This window comes from Anastrepha ludens, chromosome X (assembly GCF_028408465.1).
Source record: "Anastrepha ludens isolate Willacy chromosome X, idAnaLude1.1, whole genome shotgun sequence".
Taxonomy (NCBI): Eukaryota; Metazoa; Arthropoda; class Insecta; order Diptera; family Tephritidae; genus Anastrepha; species Anastrepha ludens.
In genome coordinates, this window is record NC_071503.1 from 68,242,293 (window position 1) to 68,253,457 (window position 11,165).

Genomic DNA, 11,165 nt, shown 5'->3' on the forward strand with positions numbered 1-11,165 from the left:
CTCAAAATTAAGGGAAGAAGCCATATCAAAGTTTAATCTCAGACACTCAACGGGTAGTTGGCAACTGTACAGAGAAAGTTGGAGACAGTACAAAAAGGCAACTAGGGCCGCCAAGAAGGAGAGCTGGAGAGAATTTTGTTCTTCGATCGAATCTACCAGAGATTCTGCAAGGCTCAGCCGTATATTGTCCAAAGATCATTCAATGTATTCTTGGGTCAAGAGACCAGATGGCACTTGGACTTCTAAGGCAGAAGAGTCTTTGGAACTTCCCTAAATACTCATTTTCCGGGATGTAGCGCTCACGTTAGCGATGTTGGGAGAATTCGGCGGAGCCGCTATGACCCACAGTATCTTGCAGATGTAACAGTCACAAAAGAGAAGGTTGCATGGGCAATCAAGTAATTTTCACCTTTCAAATCTCCAGGACCTGGCGGGATTTTTCCCAAGATGTTACAGGAAACTCTTGATAATATTCTACCATGGCTAATGGAAATTTTCAAAGCGTGTCTAAACCTAGGTTATATTCCAAATAGCTGGAAACCTGTTACGAGCCGTCTTCATACCAAAGGTAGGCAGAAGGGGACATGAATCAGCAAAGGACTTTAGGCCAATTAGTCCGTCGTCCTTCCTTTTAAAAACATTTGAACGACTTTTATACATACACATTAGAAGCTTGCTGGAGAGCTCTAGTATATCAATTGCACAACAAGCTTATCTCAAAGGCAAATCGACGCAGACAGCGCTTCACGAGGTAATCCGAACAATAGAGGGGTCTCTAGTTAGCAAACAGAACACCATGGCAGCTTTTCTTGACATAGAAGGTGCACTTAATAACGTTAGCACTGATGCTATCCAAATGGCGTTACTATATTTAGGGGTGGTTGGGGAAAATTGTATCAGCAATTGAATCATCTCTATGTTAGAAACCAGGATCATTAGAGCTAATATGGTCAATATCAACATATTTAAAGAGTCCACAGGGCCACTCCACAGGGGGAGTATTATCTGCACTTCTGTGGTTATGTGTTATTAGTAAAATCTTAATAAAATTTAATGGAGGTGGGGTAATTGCGTACGCTGATGATGTGGTGTTAATGACATCAGGACTGTGTCCCAATACGGTCAGTGGGATCATTCAATAACGCCCTTTGCGAGCTTAACTCTCGGGCTACAGGCTGTGGCCCAAGTTTAAACGCGCGTAAAACAGAACTCATGCTTTTTACGACCAGATATAAGGTACCAATTTTTACTCTACCAAATATTAACGGACAAACCTCCCTTTCAACCAGTGCAAAGTACTTAGGGGTAATTCTGGACTCCAAACTTAGGTGGAAATTAAACGGGAATGGGTAAAGAAAGCAGAAACCGCTTTATATGCCTGTAAACGTATGCTAGGAAGAAGATGGGGTCTTCAACCCAAGTAAACGTTATGGTTGTACAAGGCGGTTTACGACCAATTTTAACGTATGGCTCGGTGGTTTGGTGGAAAGCTCTAGAGAGAGAATACAACATTAAATTACTTGGCAGAATACAAAGATCAGTCTGTGGAATAACAGTCGGTGCAATCAGACTATGTCCTAGGGAGGCCCTGAACGCTCTGGCACACGTTATTCCGGTAGATCTACACATCAAGAAAATGGCAACAATGAGTGTATTTGGGTTAAATGAAGCGAGTCGCTGGAAGGAAAAAACTCATGGCCATGCCAGTCTATTGCTACGACAAACCCAGTAGACCTCGAAGAGGACTGACTACATCGGTAACATTCAGTAGGAATATTGCCACTTTCTTTCCATCCAAGAAAGACTGGAATAAGGGATTCTCAATAAACAACTTCCACACTACAGTCTATACAAATGGCAGTAAAATGGCAGAGTTTTTCAGGCGGAAGCGCTGGCAATTGAGGAAGCTTGTAGGCTACTAATCGCAGATCCCTCTTTTAAGGGCAATATCGCTATTCTTTCGGATAGCCAAGCTGCAATCCAGGCACTGGATTCAGCAACAACAACCTCTAAACTGGGGGAACACAGCAGGAATAACTTACCACCTTGAGCGTAAACCATAAATTTACCTTAATCTGGGTCCCGGGACATCGGAGCATTGAAGGTAATGAAAAAGCAGATGAACTGGTAAGAAGGGGATCTGCCATGAATAACGCTCTTGCAGAATCGGTATTCACACCATTAGGTGCAGTCAAGAGTGCAATTTCCGTAACATGCCTCCGAATCGCAGATTGTTGATTGAGAGACCAGACGAAATGCAAAATTAGCAGAACGTTATGGCCCACCTACAACCTTAAACAATCGTCAGTATTGATAAACATGAAACGACGGGACGCCTGGAGACTAACGGCAGTCATAACTGGCTTTTGGTGTGTCGGAGAACAGACGGCCAAAATGGGTATCCCTCACAACACATATAGTCACAGTTGTAAACAGCCGGAGAAAAAGGAAATAATCTTCCACTTCCTCTGCGAATGCCCTGGCCCATGGAAGGACAGAATGTTAACCCTGGGCAAACCGCTGGGCAAGAGTCTTGAACAGCTGTCTGGCTTAGATGTCAATAATCTGATAAGGTTCGTGAGCCGCACAGACTGGATAAAGTCATGCTGTAAATAACTGGTAAACAAGTTGGTAACGAGGATGTGGCAACAAAATGGTGCGGAAGCGCTAGTTGGATTCTGGAAGAATCACCACTTAAACCAACGAACCAACCAACACGTAAAAAATTATTACATATTTTAAAATGCAATTAGTACACAATTTTCCTCTTTGAAATCGAGACTAACTTGTTCATTAAATTTTTTTTAATGGCTACATATTTGTTTGACAAGTACTACAATATAAAGTTTAATTAAGTCAGTACTTATTAAATATAAATACAGTGGATTTTTGAATTGATTACAGTTATTTGAATTTTTTTCCTTTTGTTTGCCTTATTCTATAGTAGAAATATAATTTAGTAAACTAGTTACTCCTTAATTTCTAATATTATTCCTAGTGACGGCGGCCGCCGTAGCCGAATGGGTTGGTGCGTGAGAGAACGTCGGTTCGAATCTCGGTGAAACACCGAAATTAAGAAACATATTTTTCTAATAGAGGTCGCCCCTCGGCAGGCAATGGCAAACCTCCGAGTGTATTTCTGCCATGAAAAAGCTCCTCATAAAAATATCTGCCGTTCGGAGTCGGCTTGAAACTGTAGGTCCATCCATTTGTGGAACAACATCAAGACGCACACAACAAATAGGAGGAGGAGCTCGGCCAAACACCCAAAAAGGGTGTACGCGCCAATTATATATATATATATATATATTCCTAGTGAGTGGGGTTCGGGAGGATAAGGTTTATAAGGAATTCATGGGGACTCAAGAAGTGATGTTAAAGGTGGAACTTTTTGACAATTAATAGTAGGTTAGCCTATCCAATTTTTTGTTAATATTAGTTTTACTTTGTTAATGTTAGGTTTTGTTTCCCTTGGAATGCATTTTCCGTTTTTTTTTTTGGATTTTTTTTATAGATTTTTTTATTCCTCATTTAATGAATGTAATTAATTTTAGTCTCGGAACACCAAAATTAAGAAAATCATTTTTCTAATAGCGGTCGCCCCTCGGCAGGTAATGGCAAACCTCCTAGTGTAATTCTGCCATGAAAAAGCTCCTGATAAAAATATCTGCCGTTCGGAGTCGAAACTGTTGGACCCTTCATTTGTGGAACAACATCACAAATATGAGGAGTAGCTCGGCCAAACACCCAAAATGGGTGTACACGCCAATTATATATATAATATATATAATTAATTTTAGTCTATTTAGTTTTTTATTTTTCACGGGAAATTTTGGAATTTGAATATTGCATTTATATGCTTTTAAATTCATTTTTGCTTTTTCGCCTATCTAGGGGGGCTAGCTTTTTGCGAATCAGCTATGGGGAACCGTGTGTATCCGTTTTGGAGGCAACATATTCATTGGTTACATTCGAGAGCGGTACGATTGGTCCTACTTACAAGCTCACTCTTGCACTGCAGCTATAGTGTTCCTATGGGAGTTGAACCACTTTGATTTTGAGTGAACCAATATGACTTGATTAAAAAGAAACAAAGTCTGAACCCAGACCGCTGGGGCTTAAGGATCTAGCGAGATTTGCCTCTTGACCAATGTCATTTCAAGTATTCTTTATATCAACAATAGTGGAAATTTCTTTACTTTACAGTGGAATTTTCTTCACTATACAAAACATAACATTTTATTTTAATAGTTTCTATTGTACCTACATGTACTTTATGTCTGACTTGTGGAACTTTTTGGCACTTTGCGTGATAATAGTCGTATTTCTATTTTCAGCGACTGTTTCTTTTTTGTAAAGCGATTTCTCTTCGCTTTTTATCTGCCTGTTGGCGATGAACAGTTCATCACCGCTATTATAATTGTGAGATGGCGATCGGGTTTTGTTATTTCTTGCATTCCTACTCTCCTGCTCATGTAATAGAAGATTTTTTATATCTTCGTTTGTGTGTTCCCTAAAGTTTGGTAACTACTGATAGTTTGTTCTGGCTGTCCTGTTGAGGAAAACATCAGCGGACAGAGTATTTATCACCGAATGGATTGTGTTAATATATTTGATCGGTCAACGGCTATTGTAACGCGTTTTTTGGTTGTTAGTCAAGAAAGTCTCAACTTGACAGTTACCTTCATTCTGTTGTATTGGCGTTTGATATATGTTTATCACAAAAGATTGAATCTAGCTTAGTACAAGTGGGGTAAGAAATCCACGTTTATTATCCATAACTAAAACCCGCGGCACTGTGAAATAGTGCAGTGTAACCGTTAACTTTGTTCACAAATGAGAGGACGATTTTTTTTATAGGGAAGAGCTTTGCGAATTTTGTGAATTTATCAATACAACTGAAGTATTTCAGTTGTTCAAAGTATTTCAAAAATATCCATGTGTAGAATCCCACACGAGTAAATAAGGATAGGGTTTGACTGCATGTATGGCATTGAAGGATGTCTATTGTGTTTGTTTAACTTAAATATTTCGCATTAGCTAGTATATTCACGTGTGGTATGAGGTCGGAACAATTCTGTATGGCAGAATGCATGGTACCTTCTGAGGCATTGTCCGTTTCAGATGTGGTTCAATTAAATTTACTGCTTTACACTATAGCAAAGGAAAATAATTTTTTTTTGTTTTGACAGTGCAATTTTAAAATTTTAAAATTGTAATATTTTTGTATTGCATTGGAGGATGGTTCCATATGTAGAAGTCCACGCAAGTGGGGAAAGTTATTGATCGCCATTTACTTGGGAGTGGCCAGAACGATTCTTCTGCACATGGTTCAAGCAGCTCACAACTCCCGGGATTAGCCCAAGTATCCTCTGGGTAGCTTCCGAACATTCGTTCGGGTGTGAGCTAAAATGTGACGGCGAAACATTCCAGGATAGCTGGTTGTGCGCTGGGTTTGGGACCCGCCACTTAAACAACTTATGGTCGGATGAAAGCATGCCTGCCGATTGGAATTTAAGCGTGTTCTGCCCAATCCATAAGAAGGGCGATCCTGCAATCTGTGTCAATTATGCCGATGATATTGGCATCATCGGCCTAACAACTGTCAGTTCTGCCTTCTCCAAACTGAATAAAAAGGAACAGCGAATTGGTCTGGTGGTCAACGAGGACGAAGCCAAGTACCACCTGTCATCAAACAAACCGTCGGCGCAATCGCGTATCGGCACCCACGTCACTCTTGAGAGTTACGATTTCGACATTTTAAAAGACTTCGTTTATTTATGAACCAGCATTAACACCGATAACAATGTCAGCCTTGAAATCCAACATATAATCTCTCTTGCCAACAAATGCTACTTTGGACTAAATAGGCAATTGAGTAGTAAAGTCCGAAAAAGGCTTTTAAAGGAGACTAAAAAAACTAAGTCTCTACAAAGCTCTCATCATGCCCGTCCAGACCATATCACTGGTTGGAAAGTACTCGATAAAGATTTCCTGTCAGACCATCGTTGTATAGAGAGTAAGACAGTCCCTTGGTGGAACGCCGAACTCTCGAAACTCTGGAAAACTTCCAGGAAACTTCATTACAGAGCTCTTAAAACTCAGTTGGAAGAAGATTGGACTGCCTACCGAAAGCTGAGGGAGGAATATAAAAATAAAATTAAATCATCAAAATTGGACTCTTATAGAACCTTCTGCAGTGAACTGGAGGAACGAAAGAGTTCAGCGAGGTTATGCAAAGCCCTCAAAGAGACCGGACGGCTAGGCTAGACTCACTCCTCAAGCCAGATGGTACTTATACGGATTCAAAATCAGAAGTGTACGATGTTCTCCTTTCAACGTATTTCCCTGGCTCTAGGAATGTTGTTGGTCAAAGCTCTATCGATCAATCTGATCATGTCAATATAATTACCAGTAGACGTGACTGGTTTATTGCATCCAGGATAGTTAACGAAGAAACGATAAGGTTCGCATTCTCGTCATTCGAAAACTTGAAGTCCCCAGGACCCGATGGCATTTAACCAATCATGCTCAAGCGAGGCGGTGAACAACTAATAAAGGCTTTGAAAAGAATCTTTACGGCATGTCTTGCGCACGCTTGTGTTCCACAATTGTTGCGTTTGGTGAAAGTGGTATTTGTCCCAAAGCCAGGCAAGGACAGCTAAGCTTTACCAAAAAGCTTCAGACCTATAAGCCTAACATCGTTTATGCTTAAGGGTCTCGAACGTAGGATGGAGAAGCACATTAGGACGTGGGTTCTAAGTCGAAACCCTCTCAACGTCAGACAACATGCTTATCAAAGTGGGAAATCTTGCGAAACGGCTCTGCACTTGTGCGTTCGCATAATCGAAAAAGGGCTGGAACCGAGAGAGTACACTCTTGGTGTATTTGTGGACATTGAAGGAGCTTTCGACAATGCTACCTTTGACTCTATGTGCTCTTCTATCAGGAGTCATGGAGTGGAAGTAAATCATTGGCAGATGGATCCACTCTATGCTATCCAAAAGACTGCTTACCATGGATAGAGAAAGCGATGAAGGAGTCAGGGTTGAGGGTAAGAAGGGTTGTCCACGCAGAAGATGTGTGCGTATTAATCTCAGGACGATCCCTTGAAGTTATATGCAATAAAATGCAGGTAGCTCTAAATAAGATTGAGTATTGGTGCGGATTGCATGGTGTTTCGGCGAATCTTACAAAAAGTAGCTTAGTGCTTTTCACCAGGAAACGCAATATGGAAGGCCGGTTACTACCCACATTGAAAGGGGTAATACTGCAACTGTCTTCTGAGGTTCAATATTTAGGAGTAATCCTAGATAGTAAACTTACTTGGAAGAAGCACGTCGAGCAGAAGGTCTCTCGAACACTAAAAGTCTTCTGGCAGTGTAAGAGAACCTTTGGCAAGACATGGGGTCTAAGACCAGCAATAGTACACTAGCTGTACATCACCCTGATTAGACCCATTATTACATACGCCTCTGTAGTATGGTGGAAAGCCACAATGGTTAAACCTCTAAAGAGGCTACAGAGAAATGTGGGCTTGCGTATCACAGGTGCCATGAGTATGACATCTGGTGATGCCCTTAATGTCATTCTGAACTTGCGACCTCTAGAACTTCATATTCGAAAGGAAGCAATGAAGACGGCGTACAGGCTCAAGTTAAACGGAGTCTGGAGAAATGAAGTAAGCACTGGCCACTGTCAGATATACCATCAGTTGTCAGAGCGGTGAACACTGTTTTCGATGCCAGTGGACAATCGGGTGCCTGTCGTTAGCTTCGGTAGGAAGTATAATGTTTTGATCCCAGGTAGAGATCAATGGTAAAGTCCAGAGAACTTATTAACGGGATATCAGCACACTTTCTACACCGACGGATCCAAAACCAGTGATGGAAGCGGATCTGGATGGTACTTAGACGAAGACACTAAGTACTCCTATGCCACAGGACAGATGGCCACGGTATTTTACGGAAGTTTATGCCATCTTGAATGTGGCGTACTGGCTAATTGAGAAAAAGTGACAGAGCAACAGTATTGGAATTTGTAGCGACAGTCAAGCTGCACTGAAAGCCTTTGCTAACCCACGATGCTCTTCGAAGTTAGTCAGTGAATGTAAGACAAAACTGAACAGTGTTGCAAAACACAAGAAAGTTAGTCTTATTTGGGTGCCTAGACATTGTGGTTATTCAAGGAACAAGTTAGCTGATAAATTTGCAAATGAAAGCTCTGCAGTAGGGCGGGTCGATTTAAAAATCGCTCATTGCTCTGTGAAAATCATATTCTAGGGATCAAAATAAGAAACTTTGCCGAAGCAACCATACCTCTAAAACGAGTTCTGATGTCCCCCAATTTGGGACAAACTTTTGGGTAGCTAAAATCAGCTAAATGGCAATGTTTTTTCTTTATTTTTATTTATTTATAATTTGAATTTGAATTCGTACATTTTTTTTTTTTTTTTTTTTTTTTATTATTAGTATTTTCATTGCAACTAGTATAACATTACATATATATACTAACGAGCAATTTTTGTGGAGTTTTGTTACAACAAATAATTTGAGTTAATCCTCAGCAAAAGACAATTCATACTTTTAACTGATTTTTATTTATTAATTAGTTTAAATCTAGAGGTTTTTTACGTTTGAGCCTTCGTTTCCATTTTGTATTATCGTTAAGAATCGAGGCTTCATTGTTCACATGCTTGCTTAGTCGCTCTGCGTGCGACTTTGCAAATTTCTTTATGGTTGCCGTAACCGAATCAATATTGAGGTCACGTTCTAGATCATGCGTCCTAATATACCATGGAGCACAAACTGCATGCTTGAGTGCCTTAGTCTGAAATCTTTGTATATGCGCTGTGTTACTATAGCTGGTGCAACCCCATAGCTGAATCCCATAGGTCCAGATAGGTTTGAGAATTTGTTTGTAAAGCAGTACCTTGTTGGGTGCGGATAACGCTGATTGCTTACCCATTAGCCAATGCATATTTTGGAATTTTAGGTCCAGTTCTTCTCTTTTCTTTTTCACGTGCGCACTCCACCTAAGTTTCGTGTCGAGCGTCATACCTAGATACTTTGCTGTATTAGAGTATGGTACTTTAATGCTGTTTATGTATATTGGCAGGTAGTTGGTCTTTTTGTTTGTAAAGTTAATGTGTACAGACTTTGTCTCGTTCAGTTTAATGTGCCATTTATCTGTCCAGTTGTATATTTTATTGATAGCAAGCTGCAGTTGTGCAGTAGACTCTATTTCTGTCTTTCCGACGGTTAATATTGCAGTATCATCAGCAAATGTTGCTATAAAGCAATTTCTGCTGTTTGGCAGGTCGTGAGTGAAAAGTAGATAGAGAAGAGGTCCAAGCACACTTCCTTGCGGCACACCAGCTTTTATCTCTTTCAGTTCAGAGAACTCATCTTCGTACCTGACGCGAAAATAGCGCTCAGACAGGTAGGTTTTTAAGATATTAAAACATTTTGTTGGCAGTACATTCTTTATTTTCCACAGCAGGCCAGCATGACATAATATACTTTATCGAAAGCTTTAGAGACATCGAGAAATACAGCCGAACAGACATTTTTTTCTTCAAATGTGTTCTCGATGATACGAGTTAATCTGTGAATTTGGTCAATAGTTGAGTGGCGCGCGCGAAATCCAAATTGGTGTGTTGGTATTATTTGTTTATTTTCTATGATATTGTTCAGGCGCTTTATCAAACATTTTTCCAACAGTTTTGACAAGATGGGCAACAGTGAAATCGGTCGATATGATGCTACATCATTTGGAGGCTTTCCTGGTTTTAGAATCATGATGACATCAGCTATTTTCCAATAGATTGGAAAGTATTGCAGCTTAAAGCAAGCATTCATTATGTTTGTTAGCTTAGTAATGATGTTTCGTGGAACTTGTTTGAGGACTTCGGCAGTTATTAAATCAAACCCTGGAGATTTCTTCGACTTCAACTTTTTTATCTCGGCGCACATCTCATCTTCAGTTATGGGTACTATATCGCCATAATTATCATTGGCTATGCCATCATTATTTAGTATTGGTGATGTGTCGCTATTGGGTGTAAAGATTTTTGCTATATTAGATAATCTGAAAATATGTTTGCTTTTTCTATGTTGGTTTTCGCCCATCCATTATTGCCTACTTTGATTGGTGGATTATGGTTAGCTGGCTGTTTAAGCTTTTTGGTGCATTTCCATAGTGAGTAGTTTGTGTCTCTTTTATTATTTAATTGCTGTGCGTAGTTTGTAAATGATTGATTTTTGTATTCTTTAATTTTATGGCTGAGATCTTTCGCTGCTTTGTTCAAAGCTGCTTTATCAACAGGTGATCTTGTTTGATGCCACCTACGCCGCATTTTTCGCTTCTTTAGCACCATTTCTTTTATATCTTTTGTGTATTTGTGGCCAGCGGAAATTTTCATTAAAGGAGGTGTGCTCGACCAAGCAGAGTGTTGTATTTCTCTCGTCAGTTTTAAAGCTTCGTCATCTATCTTTGTTGTTGATTCCATTGGAAACGTATTGTCTTCAGATTCTTCTAACATTTTGCGGAAATAATCCCAGTCGGTAAATTGACTAGTTAATTTGAGAACTGGATCACGTAACACTACCGTTTCGCTGAGAGTTAGATAGATTGGCGAGTGATCTGAATTCATGTCTAGCCCATTTTCAATATTAAGATAAGCACTGGAGACTTTTCTGGTGATGAAGAAATCGATAAGGTCCGGATTTTTTTGTGGATCAGATGGCCAATACGTTGGCATCCATGAAGATGCAGTGTTACAGTTTGTTTGTGGAAGCGCTTTGAAGAGCTCCCTTCCTTTAGTGGTTGTTAGCCTAGATCCCCAATGGATATGTTTAGCATTAAAATCACCGCCCATAATGAATTTTGTTTTATGACGCTCAATAAGATGGACATATTGATCGTATTTGATTTGGTGCCTTGGAGGACTATAAACAGCTGTCAATGCTAGATCACCTCCAGCATTAATTGTGATGGTGGTGGCTTGGAATTCATTGGTGCTGACTTTTTCTTGTTCGTAGTGTTTAATATTGCTTCTAATAATTACGGCACTTCCGCCTCGGGCACTGTTGCTTGGGTGAATAGTGTGGTAAGTTTCAAAGTTTTTGATCTTGAAAAAAGTTTGATTAGTGAAATGCGTCTCA